Source organism: Dasypus novemcinctus, chromosome 1, assembly GCF_030445035.2.
Source record: "Dasypus novemcinctus isolate mDasNov1 chromosome 1, mDasNov1.1.hap2, whole genome shotgun sequence".
Classification (NCBI taxonomy): domain Eukaryota; kingdom Metazoa; phylum Chordata; class Mammalia; order Cingulata; family Dasypodidae; genus Dasypus; species Dasypus novemcinctus.
This window is the reverse complement of record NC_080673.1, coordinates 209,009,612-209,025,640: the sequence shown is the minus strand read 5'-3', so window position 1 is coordinate 209,025,640 and position 16,029 is coordinate 209,009,612. Positions and strand designations below refer to the sequence as shown.

Sequence of the window (16,029 nt, the reverse complement as noted above, 5' to 3'; positions counted from 1 at the left end):
GGAACCGATAGAGTCTACAACTGCAAGCAAGAGAGTTCCATCCATTGACCCTATGGGATCACAGCCATCTCTTGAATGGAGGTGGAGTGGACATCAGCATCCCAGAAACCTCCGGATTGGGGAATGAACTATGGACTAAAGTAGACTTACTGGTATTCTACTATAGACATATTGTGATTCTAGCAACAGAAGAAATGATATCATTGATGTGGAGGGAGTGGCCACTGGAGGTTCTGAAAGGGAAAAACAGGTGTAAAATGGGGGCATTTTTGGGACTCAGGAATTGTCCTGAATGACATTGCAGTGACAGATACAGGCCATTATAAATCTAACCACAACCTACAGAACTGGTGAGAGAGTGTGTAAACTGCAACGTAAACTTAATCCGGCTTAGTGGCAATGCTCCAAAACATGTTCATCAATTACTGTGAATCTACCTCACTAATGAAGGATGTTGTTAATGTGGGGAAATGTGGGAGGTGTGGGAAGCGAGGCATATGGGAATCCCCTATATTTTTTATGTGACATTTGTATTATCTAAGTATCTTTTAAAAATTAAAAAATTTAAAGAATAAAAAAGATAACCTAGGATAGTGGAAGGGGGAAAAAAAATAGACCAATGGAACAGGACTGAGAGCCCAGAGTTAAATCCACATATCTATGCCAGGTGATTTTCAACAAGGGTGCCAAGTCCATTCGATGGGAAAAAAATAGTGTCTTCAAAACATGTTGCTGGGACAACTGGAAATCCACATACAAAAGAATGAATGTGACCCCCTTCTTCTCATGATATACAAAAATTGATCAAAATGGATCAAACACCTAATTACAAGAACCAGGATTATGAAACTCTTAGATGGTAATGTAGGGAAGCATCTTCAAGATATTCTGCTAGGCAATGGTTTCTTAGATTTTACACCCAAAGCACAAGCAAAAATGACAGCAAAAATAGATAAATGGGACCTCATCAAATGTACATTTTTGTGCATCAAAGGACCTTAACAAGAAATTGAAAAGACGGCCAACAGAATGAAAGAAAATATTTGGAAACTATATCTGATAATTTTTTTTTCATAGTTTAAAACTTTTTATTGCAGTAACATGTATACATCTCAAAGCTAATACTACAGAATTGTACACTTTTTTGGATTCTTTTATTTTCATTTTTCTAATTGTCTTTTTTTAAATACGTAGATCACAAAAAATGTTACATTAAAAAATATGAGGTTCCCATATACCACAAACCCCACGCCTCGTTGTGGCACATTCATTGCATATGGTGAATACATTTTGGAGCACTGCTGCACTGCATTGATTATAGTTTACATTGTATTTTACTCTCTCCCCCAGTCCATTCAGTGGGTTATGGCAGGATATATAATGTCCAGCATCTGTCCCTGCAATATCATTTAGGACTACTCCAAGTCCCAAAAATGCCCCCACATCACATCTCTTCTTTTCTCTCCCTGCTCTCAGCAACTACTGTGGCCACTATCTCTATATCAATGATACAATTTCTTCCATTGCTAGAGTTACAATACTTCTATAGTGGAATACCAGTAAGTCTACTCTACTCTATATTTTATTCCTCCATCCTGTGGACCCTGAGATGGTGATGTCCACTCCACCTCTAAATCAGAAGGGGCTTAGATACCACATGGCTGACGGATGCGATTCTCCTGCTTGCAGTTATAGACACTCTCAGTTCCCTGGTATGGTGGCTGACCATCCTCACCTCCCTGTTAGCTGACCTGGGTAAGTCCAAAGGACTGGAGAGTAGGAGTTGCAACTCTGCTGAGGCTCAGGGCCCAGCTGGCACATGGGCAGTCCAGAGATTCAAGTCTCCTGAGCACACACAAACCCCAGCGCCAAACAGCTTTAGTCAAAGTGACAGAAGAGGCATGTGTAGAAAGGTCACATCTGAGTCCAACTCCATCACACTCAGGGCACAAATTCCAAAGTAGGGCCCACTGGCAAGGCACTGAATTCCAGAGCCATCTGTCATGACCGTAGAGCCTACAGTGCAGCAGTGCTCCAAAATGTATCTGATAAAGTTTTAATATCCAGAATATTTGTGGAAGTCCTATAACACAACAACAACAACAGCAATTTTTAAAAAACAGACCAAGGTATGAATAGACATTTCTCCTAACAATTTAAATGGCTAATGACTATATGAAAAGATTCTCAACATCATTAGCCTTGAAAGAAATGGAAATTAAAACTACAACTAGGCAGTCATGCCCGGCAGCTGCTATCTAGACTCCTTCCCGCCCAGGTGTCAGTGAAAGGGTTACTGCCACCGAGACCGCTCACCGGGAAGCCTAGAGGGGCCTGGCGGGCTCCCCACGGGGGCCGCCATCTTGTCCGCTCTGCGCTGCGGGTCGCTCCGCGTCGCTTTCCGGGCGGCGCGCCTGCGCCGGGGTCCTGAGCTGACGGACCTGGGAAGGATGGAAGTGGGAGTCTCTGTTTCCTCCCTCGAGGTTGTGTCACTGGAATGGGAACCGTGGAAGTAACCTAGAGCCGGGCACGTCTGAGGACCTGGTGGCGTGGGGCAGACCAGGAGGACCTGAGAGGAATATCGGAGGGCGCGCAGCTGCGGAAAACGGCCAGCGGAAAGACTGATGGAAACTAATCAGAAACACCGGTAGAGAAACCTTTTAAATCTCCTCAGGCAGTGAAAAAGTTAAGTCTTGGTTCAAATTAAGCAAAATCTGCATTGAAGAGAAACCAAACTCTTAAATATGAAATGTTCTTAGCATTTTACTGTAAAATTAGAGAACAAGTGAAAGGAGATACTTTTTTAATATTTTAATTATGGGAAAATGTTTGTAAAATGTTTGGACTCATCTCCAAGAATTGCCGTGATTCTGAAAGTTGATAATATCCCAAATATGGAACAGTGTCAATAAAAAGAAAACCGTTTTAGTATAAACCAGATGTACACATGGAAGAAGATGTGAGAGTGGAAAAGTGCTATTGACAAAAAAAAAATTACTTACAGATTGCCTTGGTAAACGTAAGAGACACTTCAGTTAAAGCTCAGACTTTGAGAATGCTATATTGGATTCCTTTTGTAGGGACAGCAGAATCTAACTTTCTTCTTCACATCGAGATTCTCTGCAGCTGTTCATGCATCCCAGCTTTCTGGGTTTATAAAGCCCTTCACCTCTAGACCCGCGCTTCCGCCGTGAGCCCTCGTCCTTTTTGGTCGGCTATTCTCCATTACAAATGTTGTGCCTTCTACAGCTTTGAGCTACTTATTCTGTTTTTGTTTTTGTTTTTCCCTCAAGCTGGACAGAATAATTCCTTAATGCTTAATAAAATCACTGTTGAAAAGACGCGAATACAGACCACAATATTACATCATTCCTCAACTGAAGTAAGGAAAGATGGACTGGTTCGGGGTATATATTAGTTTACTCTGCCTAAATGGAAAGCATCAGTGGGAATGCTTTGAGCATTTCTTTCTGAAGTTCAGGACACCATTCCTGTAAAGCTGGTAGCAGTTACTGACAGCCAAGCAGATTTTTTTTTTTAATGAGGCTGTCACCGGATTTTATCTACATTCTTTGACTATGCTTCAGAAATGAATTCCAAGAGCATATCGGGTGAGTTAAGCCAGTAATTTATTCAGGCAGGGAGGGACAAGAAATGGGAGAAAATAATAGATCAGGGGTGCCAGGTAGAGAGAAAGGGGTTGAGACTTGACAAAGCAGGCTGATTTACAGGCTACAATTTCCCATTATAGGATATAAATCCCCAGGTTTACTTGCATAGTGATCCAGCCGGTGTAGAAGGCAGCCAATGCCGGGGTCCAGAAGCAAGAGACTGAGAGCAAGAGCACTCATTCAGGCCTCGTTCCTGGCTTTTGGAACTGTTCATTTTTCCACTCCTTTGCTAATGGCAGGGGAGGAGTTCCAGCTGTTTGCTGTTTTGCTTGATTACCCTACCCATCAATCCCTTATGAGGACCCAATGATGAAGTCCTGGGAGAATATCTGGGGCTTCTCCTGGGTTTCAGAGGAAGTCTTTGTTCTGGATGGCAGGATCTTGGGGGTGGGTCTTCCGGCAGCCGTCGTGGGGGTTATTGATGTCCAAGTGGACTTTTCGCCAGGCTTCAGTCCGTCTATTAACTCCCTATCTTACTAGCCTGCTTCAAGGCACCAAGGAATTAATGACTGAAGGAATTAATGCTATGAACACATAGCAACTGAGATCACTGCTAGATTTACAGCAATGTATTCTTTATCTCAGTATCATCAGCAAACTGAAGTCTTCACTATCTTTTTCAGTGATGTTTTAGAGGGAAAAAAAAAAATGGAAAACTATATATCTGATAATGTGAGGGAATCGCATCAGAGTGAAGTTTTTTCCTACCATCTCCCAGAAACTGTTTTCCCTACCCTGGTTCCTGTGATGACACAGAAGCACCACCTCCTTATAGTCCCATTGGTGATGATGGACAGTCACTTCCAACATCGAGCCACTGTTCCAGGCACAGATTAGATTTTGAAGGAAAGAAGATATCCTATTCACAGCACCCCAAACTGTCATGACCATGAGCACAGCATAAAGCGCCCCCACCTAGTAAACCTAAACCAGTTGTACCTTAAAAAAATGTGAAGACACTAGCTCCAAACCTTTTAGAAACAACTGAAGCTGGTTGTAGCAGTTTGATATGGTTATGAATTCCAAAAATAGATATTGGATTATGTTTTTAATCTGGTCTGTATCTGAGGGTGATAGTTATGATTAGGGCTTTGATTGGGCCACATCATTAGGGCATTGAGTCCCACCCCTTGGTGGGAGGGGACTCACAGGTAAAAGGCAAGGCAAAAAGAGTTGGAGCGGTTCTTAATGTTGGAGTTTTGATGTTGGAGTTTGTTGCTGAAGTCTTAAGCTGGAGCCCCAGGGAAAGAGACAGAGCTGTTTGCCTGATAGTCTACAGATGACCTTGTGGAAAGAGGGAAAGCCTAGAGAGCCTCATAGTCTACAGCCAACCATGTGGAGAAACAAGAGGAACTGAGCCCAGAGGAACCCAGGAAGCCTGAAGACTCACAGACGTCAGCAGCCATCTTGCTCCAACACATGAAAATAGACTTTGGTGAGGGAAGGAACTTATGCTTTATGGCCTGGTAGCTGTAAGTTCCTACCCCAAATAAATACTCTTTATAAAAACCAACCAGTTTCTGGTATTTTGTGCCAGCACCCCTTTGGCTGACTAGTACACTAGTGTTGGTAAAAATCCAATGAAACAGACTTCCAGGGTGCCTTTTGCACATCTGGAAGATATGGATCTTTCTGATAACAATGCAGTCTATTGACACAATTTTTAAGCAGGAAGCCTATTCTGATGAGATTTATGTTGTCCCAGATGATAGAGTTGCATTTTTACATTTCAAAATTCATTTGTAAACAACACCCAAGGAGATGAAGAAAATGATTTCCTGATAGAATCTCAAAAGGTCATGGGGAATGGAAGCCTTCAAAATACAAATATAAGTCTAAAACCTTGTTTAGAAAACAAGTCATATTATAGAAGAACACATTCGGATGCAAGTGATGATGAAGCTTTCACTATTTCTAAAACGAAAAGGAAGACATCATGGAAGAGAAGAAGATCCACTTCCTTCTCCAGTTGAAGTATGGAAAGATGGTATTCATAATCCTGCAATCACTTCAGACCAGGAGCTAGAGGATAAGAAAATGAAGAAGAAAACCCATAAAGTAAAAGAAGATAAAAAGCAGAAAAAGAAAACTAAGAACTTCAATTCATCAACATGTAGAAATTGGGAAAGTAATTCTTTTGGGATGCCCCTCCAGGATCTGGTTACAGCTGAGAAGCCCATACCACTATTTGTTCAAAAATATGTAGAATTTATTGAAGATACAGGATAATGTACTGAAGGACTTTATCATGTTAGTGGGAATAAAACTGATTAAGACAACATTCAAAAGCAGTTTGATCAAGATCATAGTATTAGTCTAGTATCAATAGAAGAAACAGCAAATGCTGTACCTGGAGCTCTTAAAGCCTTCTTTGCAGATCTTCCACATTCTTTATTCCATATCCTCTTTGAAAGCAGTGAAACCCCAGATAAAATTGAATATCTTCATGCATTGACAGAAATTGTTAAGAAATTCTATCCTGTAAACTATGATGTATTCAGATACATAATAACACATCTAAACAGGGTTAGTCAGCAAAATAAAATCAACCTAATGACAGCAGACAACTTATCCATTTGGTTTTGGACAACTTTGATGAGACCTTATTTTGAAAATAAAGAGTTTCTGTCTACCACTAAGATCCATCAGTCTGTTGTTGAAACATTCATCCCATAGTTTTTTTTTTACAATGGGGAAATCATAGGAATTGTGAGCACTGGCATTCCTCAAACACCTTCAAATGCAGGATAAGTGGCGGTATCCCTTCAGTTACATGCCACCGTTGCACCCTCAGCTGATACAACCACAGTTACAGACCAATCCTCTTTGTACTTTATGAGTAGGAAGTAATTGCAGACAGCCTGAAATTGGACAAAAAGCAAATCCAAACATGCATGTTTCAGAGTTCAGTAGTGTATTAGTTAGCCAAAGGGGTGCTGATGCAAAATACCAGAAACTGGTTGGTTTTTATAAAGGGTATTTATTCGGGGTAGGAGCTTACAGATACCAGGCCATAAAGCATAAATTACGTCCCTCACCAAAGTCTATTATGTGTTGGAGCAAGATGGCTGCTGACATCTGTGAGGGTTCAGACTTCCTGGGTTCCTCTCTTCCAGGGTCTTGCTCCTCTCTGGGCTCAGTGTTCCTCTCTTCCTTGGACTTGCTTCTCTTTCCTCTGTGTGCTTACTTCCTGGGGCTTCAGATTAAGACTTCAGCATCAATCTCCAACATCAAAAACCTCCAACTCTGTCCTTTGCCATGCCCTTTATCTGTGAGTCCCCACCCACCAAGGGGCGGGGCCTCAATTGCCCTAATGACGTGGCCCAATCAAAGCCCTAATCCTAACTCAATCATGCCCAGGTACAGACCTGATTACAAACATAATTCAATATCTATTTTTGGAATTCATAATCATATCAAACTGCTACATGTAGCATACTTCATATTTCTTACAGATAATTCACATTCAAAAGGATAAGACATTTTCTGTTCGAACTATATAGCATTCCTTATTCATTTACATTACCAATCTAAGACCAGGTGATAAGCATGACTGAAGAGATTTATTTTTTATAAACAAAAATAGCTATAAAAAACAAAGCTGCTGCATGCAACCTCACTGAAATTAGTATACCATTCCTGTGGCAATTTCTGTCACATTATATTGTAAATGTTTTTTTATAGAAATTAATGTAAAAACTCACATATATGAAACATTTAATGCTTTTCAGTCTGCTTTATGACTGGTTTTCTTATTTAATGTGCTAATTTGGGCAACTTATTTTACATTTTAGCAGTCTGGGTAGATAGAAAAAAATCCACTTACCATATTTCACATTTCTGCATCCTCATCTTTAATTCTAAGTAAACATGTGGATGATTTGATGAGAGGTAAATGAACATATTTCTTGTACACACATACATACCAAGGTGGCTAAAGTGAGTTGATAATGTTATGCAAAAGATAGCTGTCACCAGTTCATCTCTTCATGGTCCATAATGAAATGACCATTTTGTATACTGTTCATTCTGTAAAAAGATGCATGTTCAAAAGATCTTTGATAGGGAAGCGGACTTGGCCCAGTGGTTAGGTTGTCCGTCTACCACATGGGAGGTCCGCAGTTCAAACCCCGGGCCTCCTTGACCCGTGTGGAGCTGGTCCATGCGCAGTGCTGATGCGTGAAAGAAGTGCCCTGCCACGCAGGGGTGTCCCCTGCATAAGGGAGCCCCACGCGCAAGGAGTGCGCCCCGTAAGGAGAGCCGCCCAGCGCAAAAGAAAGTGCTGCCTGCCTAAGAATCGCGCCACCCACACAGAGAGCTGACACAACAAGATGACGCAACAAAAAGAAACACAGATTCCGGTGCTGCTGACAACAACAGAAGCGGACAAAGAAGATGCAGCAAATAGACACAGAAGCAGACAACCGGGGGGAAGGTTAGGGGAAGGGGAGAGAAATAAATAAATCTTTAAAAAAAAAAAAAGATCTTTGATGGTCTTATAATCTTAATCTAATATATTTTAGATATTTTAATTTTTTCCATCTTGGGGAATATATTTAGTATAGTGTAGAAAATAGTTCATGATATTTTCATATAAAGTTATACAACTTTTCATACATGAAATTTGTTGTAGAAAATCCTTTAAACCAAAGAATTTAGCCTAGGACTTCAACCTGCTCTGTTCCTTGAATCTATTTTTATGTGGCCCTTAAAAACATCTCCAAAAATCCATTGCTAGTGTAGCAATAAAAATACTTTGGGGGAGTGGATGTTGCTCAAGTGGTTGAGTGCCTGTTTCCTAAGCACAAAACAAAGTTCCAAGTTTGATCCCAAGTACCTCCTTAAAAAAAAAAAAAAAGAGGCAAAACAGGCGAAGAAATGAAAAATCCAAATCTCATTGGGGAGTGGATGTACCTCAGTGGTTAAGTACCTGCTTCCCATGTATGAGGTATTCAGTTCAATTCCTGGTACCTTCTAAAAAAATTAATTTTGGGTACTGACAGCCTCTTTGGAGTATGTGTATAAACTTTTCCTTCTTTCTTTCCTTTTTTAAATGTTACATTAAAAAAATATGAGGTCCCCATATAGCCCCCACCCCCTTCACCCCACTCCTGCCACATCAACAACCTCTTTTATCATTGTAGCAAATTCATTGCATTTGGTGAATACATTTTGGAGTACTGCTGCACCACATGGATAGTGGTTTACATTGTAGTTTACACTCTCACCCAGTCCACCCAGTGGGCCATGGCAGGACCTACAATGTCCAGCATCTATCCCTGCAGTACCACCCAGGACAACTCCAAGTCCTGAAAATGCCCCCACATCACATCTCTTCTTCCCTCTCCCTACCCTCAGCAGCTACCATGGCCACTTTCTCCACATTAATGCTACATTTTCTTCCATCACTAATCACAGTAGTTCCAGAATAGAATATCAGTAAGTCCACTCTAATCCATACTCTATTCCTCCATCCTGTGGACCCTGGGATGATTATGTCCACTCCAACTGTATATCAAGAGGGGATTTAGATTCCACATGGATGATGGATGCAATTCTCCTGTTTGCAGTTGTAGGCACTCTTGGCTCCCTGGTGTGGTGGTTGACCTTCTTCACCTCCCTGTTAGCTGGCTGGAGTAAGTTCATTAAATCAGAGGGTAGGAGTTGCAGGTCTGTTGAGGCTCAGGGCCTGGCTATCACATGGACAGTCCAGAGATTCAGGTCCCCTGAGCATATACCAAACCCCAGCACCAACCATAGGTCTGGTAAAAGTAACAGGAGAGGCTTGTGAACAAAGATCATATCTGAGTTCAACTCCATCACACTCAGGAACACAAACTCCAAAGCAGGGCCAACTGACATGGCACTGAACTCCATCTGCCATGACCATAGAACCTGCAGATCTCTGTAGCCCTCAGAAGAACCACTACCTGGGCTTGTATCTACTTCGGCTGTCTCTGTACCCTGCGAGGCATGCATAAAAGCAACCCCTCTGATGACCTCCTGCCTCTTTTTCGGAGACTCATAGCCATATAAACTCATTTGTCCTTTCCATTTCCCTCTTTTATTCAAGTTCAAAAGCACTTTTGACACCTGATATTTCATGTAGGCTGAGATATTCTGCTGGTCTGAGTTGACCCTTTTATTCAGGGTCGTTTTCTAGTTACATCATCAGCTGGTACTTGGTAGTAATCCCTTAGCACTAGGGAGGCTCATCCCTGGGATTCATGTCCCATGCTGGGGAAAGGTAATGCATTTACGTGCTGAGTTTGGCTTAGAGAGTGGCCACATTTGAGCAACACGGAGGCTCTCAGGAGGTGATTCTTAGGCACCTGCAGCTCTAGGCCTAGTTCTTCTTTCAGGCACACAGGCTCATAAGCATAGTCATTAGCATCAAGGGCCCATTGTTGGACCTTCCTTCTTTATACAAACATATTCATATTCCTTTTTCTGACATGTACTAAACTCCAAAATGGCTCTTGTAACCATTTTTTAAGCCAGTTTTTTCCTTTGATGTTGGTACCAGATTTGCTATAAATAACTGCTGTTAAACATTTTATTAGTGAAGATATAACCAGAACACTAAATTATGGGCAAAATTTTCAGAATAGGTGGCATAGGTTTGCTTTGTTAGACTTTATTCAAAAATCTTTTATTATCAAATCATGCCATGTTTTCCTGGAAAGGAAAAAAATGGCTTTTTTCCCCATTGCTAGGATAAATTTTGTATGGCAAAGAAAGATTCTTTGGTCAATGTTGTAATCTGCATAATGCAATTTTAAGGTTATTTTCTGTGTTTTATAGTAAATAGATGATTTTGAGATTCGAAGTTCCTAAGAATTTAATTTGCTCCATTTTTTTCTCTAAAATAAATATTGTCTTTCCCAACAACAAGAAAAAATTGCTTAGTTTAACTTATAAAAATTGGGCCAGGACTCATTAATGGGGCGCAGATTTGGAGAGACTTAATAGCAGTTTTTCTCCATGCAGTTTCCAGACTGGCCAGCAGATGATGCTCGTCCATGCATCTTTCCAGGGATTGTTTCCTTCTCTGCTTCCAGGAGTTCCACGTGTTGACTCTCCAGGGCAGAGATTCAGAGCATGCGCTGCCGGCCGAATCCCCTGAAGAAAAGCACCTGACTCCCTGGCCCTTTTCTTTCGACATAGCTGGCCAGGAGGAAGATGCCTGTTTCCTTCTCAGGGGGCTGCAGTGAGCCGGGACTTCACCCCAGCCTGGTGTGTTGGGCAGGGGAGGCGCTTGGTAACTCACCTCTGTGGTTTGGGCTCTTCCTCTGACCCTCACCCTCCTGAGCATGGGGCAGCACTGTCCTCATCCGCTGATGTCCAAAGCAGGTCCCTTGGACGGTTTTTGCCCTTCCTATGTTGTTCTGTGAGAGAGCTGAGCCCTGCCTGCTACTCCATCTTCCAGAGCGTCCCAGCCAGTCCCTTTTGATCATTTATCTTTCATTGCTTGCTGGCATTGTCTTATTTTTGCACAGAGTGTTAGAGTTGAGATTTGATGAGACATGCCTGGTTGCCATCCTAGTTGGGGGCCCACACAGTTCCCAGGCAGGGTGCATACAGCAGGTGCCAGGCGTGCCCCCTTCTCGGGCCCTGCGGGCTCCTTTGAGACTTAGGGTTTGGGGCGTCTCAGGGGGTGGGAATAGCCCCACCCCACTGTGGGCAGACGCTTCCGCAGGTTGGTTCCCACAGGCCTGAGCCCAGGCCTCGATGATGCCATGTCCAGGGCGCCCTAACTCCGCCCCACAGTCTCCCGCCTTGCCAGGATAGTTTGCCCCAGGGTGCCCCTCCGACCTGCACCCTCCGGCTACCCTGCCCCTGGGGAGGAGACCCTGTCCCAGCCTCACTGCCCACCCGGGGCTGCGGCCAGGCCCTCGCCTCCCCATCCTGGCCTGGCCTGGCGAAGGCCTTCTCTCCTTCCAGACATAAACCTCAACAACTCACTCAAGTATGCAGGAAATCGTGTTTTATTTTGTATAAATCAACCTGGCTTCAACTCCGATTCCCCCTTGCGGGGCTGCAAGAAATCCGTGCCAAGTAACCTCCTGGGGTTGTGTGGGCACCCGGCATCAGCTGCAGGAGGCAGCGCAGCCGTGGGTCTGGGGTCCGGCTGAGCCCTCGCACTTGGCAGTGGGCTCTGCGAGGCTCAGGAGCCAATGCACAGTGAGGCCCACCCTGAGTTTCTCAGTCCTGCCTCGTGGGAACAGCTGTGCAGAGCTGCGTGCCCCTCCCAGCCCTGCCGCTGCTGCCCGCCACGGCAGTGCCAAGCCCCAAAGAGAGCATCTGCCCACGAGAGTGGGAGCGTGGCCAGCTGCAAGCCCTCAGACCTGCCTGTGCCCCAGCCCGAGCTGGGGCAGGGCGGTAGGAGGGGCAGCTGTCCCGGTGCCCCCAAGAGCTGGCCTCAGCTCTCTGAGCCCACGGCCAGCTTGGGTGGCAGCAGGAACCCGCTCTCCTAGCCTCCCTGGCATGCGTCCCCCTCCTGGCCATGTGTCAATGCCCCTGGCTATCGACTCTGACCCTGCTGCATGCCAAGCCAGCAGCCTCGTCCTCTGCTTCCTCCCTTGACATGGCCCACTGCGGCCACTATCAGAAGGAACCGGATGGCCTCCCAGCGCAGCGCTGCCCAATAAGCTGTCCCCAGGTCAGAGGAGGGCAGGGCGACCACCAGGACGCCAGCCAGCTGCCGGGCCTGGGCCTGGGCCTCTTCCCCGGGCGACCTGGCTCGGGTTTCCCCGGCTTCATCCCCTTTAGAAAAGAAAGGCGTTTTTATGACTCCTTGGCACCATGGGGGTCCCGTACCCCCAAAGGATCCTGCCCTCTTCGGGGGAGACTCTGGGCGCCACGTCACTGGCCGGCCTGTCCCTTGTGGGCTCAGGGTCAGGAACGCAGAACCGCTGGGGCCGAGAGTGGGTCGGGGACGCAGGTGAGGCGCCCGGGGTCAGGCGGGGAGACAGCACAGGATGGGGGGGCGGAAGGGGGCGCGGCGGCGGGGAGGGAGGGCAGGGCAGGGCGGGGGCGGGAGGGGAGCGGATGGGAGGAGGGGACGCCCCACCTCGGCCCCAGGCCAGGGCGTCTTTCTGGCTCTGATTGGCCGGGGTTGTGCCACGTGATCTTATTGGAGCCAATCGCGGTGGCCGGCTCTGGCACGCGCTGATTGGCTCGGGTGGGTCTGGGTGGGGCGGGGCGGTAGGGGGCGCGGACCCAGGCGGGAGCAGGAGGGGGCGTCTCGGCGCTGGCGACCCCCCGCCCCACGCCCGCGCCCCAGCGCCCTCCAGGGTCCTCGCTCGCGGGCCCCCAGGTCCCCGGCCGGGAGCCGCTGGCAGGACCGCGCAGACGTGCGGCCGAGCCCGGGTGTGGACGGCGGGGAGCCGAGCTGGGCGCGGGGTCCGTGCCCGGGGGCTTGGGTGGAGTCTCCTGAGAGCCGGGGGGCAGCGCGGCGGGCCAGGCCCTGCCCCGGATCCTCGGGCCCCGCCCGCTCGGCCGAGCCAGGCGCCCCTAGCACAGCGGCCAGGGGACGGGGGGCTGTGCTGCCTGGGCGCGGCGCAGCGTCTCTGAGCTCGCCGCGCGTGGAGCGTGCCGGGCTGCGTTCTAAATGCGGCCAGACATCCAGAAGGAGGGCGCGGCGAGCTCGGAGGAGCCCGGCAAGGCCGGGCAAACGGGGGCCACGGGCACCCATCTTTCAGGGCTGCTCCCCTGGCATGCTGTCCCTCCAAGCCCCCAGAGGTCCCTTCCGCCTGGCTGTGGGCCCCTCTGCCCACGTCACCGCTTAGAGGGGCTTCCTCACCACACCACCGCCCCCTGCCCCCTGTGCTGCGCCTTCCAAAGCGGAATTCCCGCGTGACATCCCGCCTCTTTGTTTATCGTCTGTCTCCTGCCCCTAGAAAACCCTGCCCTTGGGCAGGGACCTCAGTTATCACGGTGCCTGGAACGGACGAAGCACAGCGTGGGTGCCCAGAATCGCCGCGTGGGTGCGTGCGCTTCCTCCGGCCACTGCAGGCCTGGGGAGAGGGGTGGGCCCGGTTCTCTCCAACCAACTAGGGTCCTGCAGGGCCAACATTCCAGGGAAGACGCGCGGGCCCAGGGCACGCCCTCCTGCCACTCTGCCGAGAGGGGCCTGGCAGGCTGCTCAAGCGTGGGGCGCATGCCGAGCAGAGGGTGGGTTTGGGGGTTCCCCTCCAACAGCAGCTGTGCTGGGGAGGTGTGCAGAGGCCACAGCCCGCGCATTAGCTGAGAAGACTGCGAGCAGAGGCTGGGCAGCCTTCCCGCGGGAAAGCTTTCCTGTGCGTTCCCAGCCAGCAGTGGCGGAGGCCCCCGGAGACCCGGGCTTGCTGCCTCCGCAGAGAGAGGCCCCCAGGATTGGAGGTTAAACGAGGCCTTTCTGGAGAACCAGTAGATACAACACACGAAGGCACCCTCAACCCACCCCAGAAGGCCAGGAAGGAGCCAGGGTGGGGGACCTGGGGACGCCCCCCGCCCCCACGAAGCCAGCAGTTCCCACGGCCCGGCCGCTCGCGTCATCCCGTTGCGGCAGGCGCCGCTGCTGAGGAGGGTGGGCGCGCGTCGTCCTTGCTGGCAGGGGCCAGGGCAGCACAGAGGCCTTGCCAAGGACGTGGGGAGGGGGTCGGCCTCCGCAGGAGGGGTGAGCGACAATTCCTGGTGAGCCCACCGTGTGGCCTGCGCAGTGAGACCTGGGAACCAGGGCTACGGGAAGGGAAAGCCCTGCGGCCTCGGGGCCAGGACCACGGGGCTGTGGCGTGGGTAAGCCGGGTCCGCGCCTTGGAGACTTTCCAAGAGGCCGCCCTGGGTTTTGGACTGTGACCGCCTTAAGAGGTGAGGGCCCAGGGGGGGGGCCCTTGTAGTTGCCCCATTCAAAGAGGAAGGCCGGGAGAAGTGAGCGGGGCCCGCGGGCCCGGGTCCTCCCTGGGGGCGGAGTTGCCCCTCCCACCGGAGCTCCCGGCGGCGCGCGCGGCAGCCGCTGGTGGAACCAAGAACTCCAGAGCGAAGCGCACACGGTGTGAAACCACTGTGGTGTTTATTGGCTGTGATTCCATCCGGAGAGAACACGCGGGAGAGCCCCAGGCATGCAGGAGGGGGCGCGGGGCGCTTGGACGGACGGAAGGCGACACCCACGGCCTACGCTAAGCTCGGCTGCCCCGGCGCCGCGTGCGCAGGAACGGGAGGCGGCGCCTGCGAGAAACCGTCCTCTCTGCGTGGAGCTGGCTTTTCATAATTGTGAAAACAGGCGTTTAAAAAAGACGCGTACTGGAGGAGTCGGGCAGAGGGCGCGGGACGCACGGACGGGGCAGGACGGGCGGGACACGCGGACTTGGCACTGGGCGGGGCTGCACAGCTCGGACCGCGCGCGCGGGCGGCGGGAACCGTGCTGAGTATTGCGGTCTGATTGTTATGGCTTCTCTAAGGAGCTACGTAAGGTCAGGAGGGTCAAGCTAAGCCCCGGCCCTGCAACACGCGGACAGTTTTGATGGACTTCTTATGTGGACAAAGAAACCGGGCGGCGGGCTTCCTGCCAAGATCACTCCTCAAACACAGAAGACTCATTTCCTGAGATTCAGCACGTGGCGCAAATTAAACACGGACGGAGCGGGGTGCGCGACGGAGGGGCTGGAGGCCCCGGGGACGCAGGAGGACAGCGGGGATGGGGTCGGGGCCGCAGCGCCGCTTCCGCCAACTGCCCGCGCCTGCGCCCCGCCCTGCCCTGCGGCCTGCCGCCCTGCCCTGCGGCCTGCGGCCCTGCCCTGCGGCCTGCCGCCCTGCCCTGCGGCCTGCCGCCCTGCCCTGCGGCCTGCCGCCCTGCCCTGCCCTGCGGCCTGCCGCCCTGCCCTGCCCTGCCCTGCGGCCTGCCGCCCTGCCCCGCGGCCTGCTGCCCTGCCCTGCGGCCTGCCGCCCTGCCGCCCTGCCCTGCGGCCTGCCGCCCTGCCCTGCGGCCTGCCGCCCTGCCCCGCGGCCTGCCGCCCTGCCGCCCTGCCCTGCGGCCTGCCGCCCTGCCCCGCGGCCTGCCGCCCTGCCCTGCCCTGCGGCCTGCCGCCCTGCCCTGCGGCCTGCCGCCCTGCCCTGCCCTGCCCCGCGGCCTGCCGCCCTGCCCCGCGGCCTGCCGCCCTGCCCCGCGGCCTGCCGCCCTGCCCCGCGGCCTGCCGCCCTGCCCTGCCCTGCGGCCTGCCGCCCTGCCCTGCCCTGCCCTGCGGCCTGCCGCCCTGCCCCGCGGCCTGCCGCCCTGCCCTGCGGCCCCGCCCTGCGGCCTGCGGCCTGCCGCCCTGCCCTGCGGCCCCGCCCTGCGGCCTGCGGCCTGCCGCCCTGCCCTGCGGCCTGCCGCCCTGCC

The 16,029-nt window shown here is 50.4% G+C and overlaps 1 long non-coding RNA gene across 1 annotated transcript; it reads left to right on the top strand.

The window, feature by feature from the left end:
• Positions 1-2,368: 2,368 nt before the first annotated feature.
• LOC105745630 (uncharacterized) lies at positions 2,369-6,310 on the top strand. The gene is made up of 2 exons (XR_009186815.1): positions 2,369-3,611; positions 4,295-6,310. It is a non-coding gene; the product is annotated as an uncharacterized lncRNA (long non-coding RNA).
• The last annotated feature ends 9,719 nt before the right edge of the window (positions 6,311-16,029 follow it).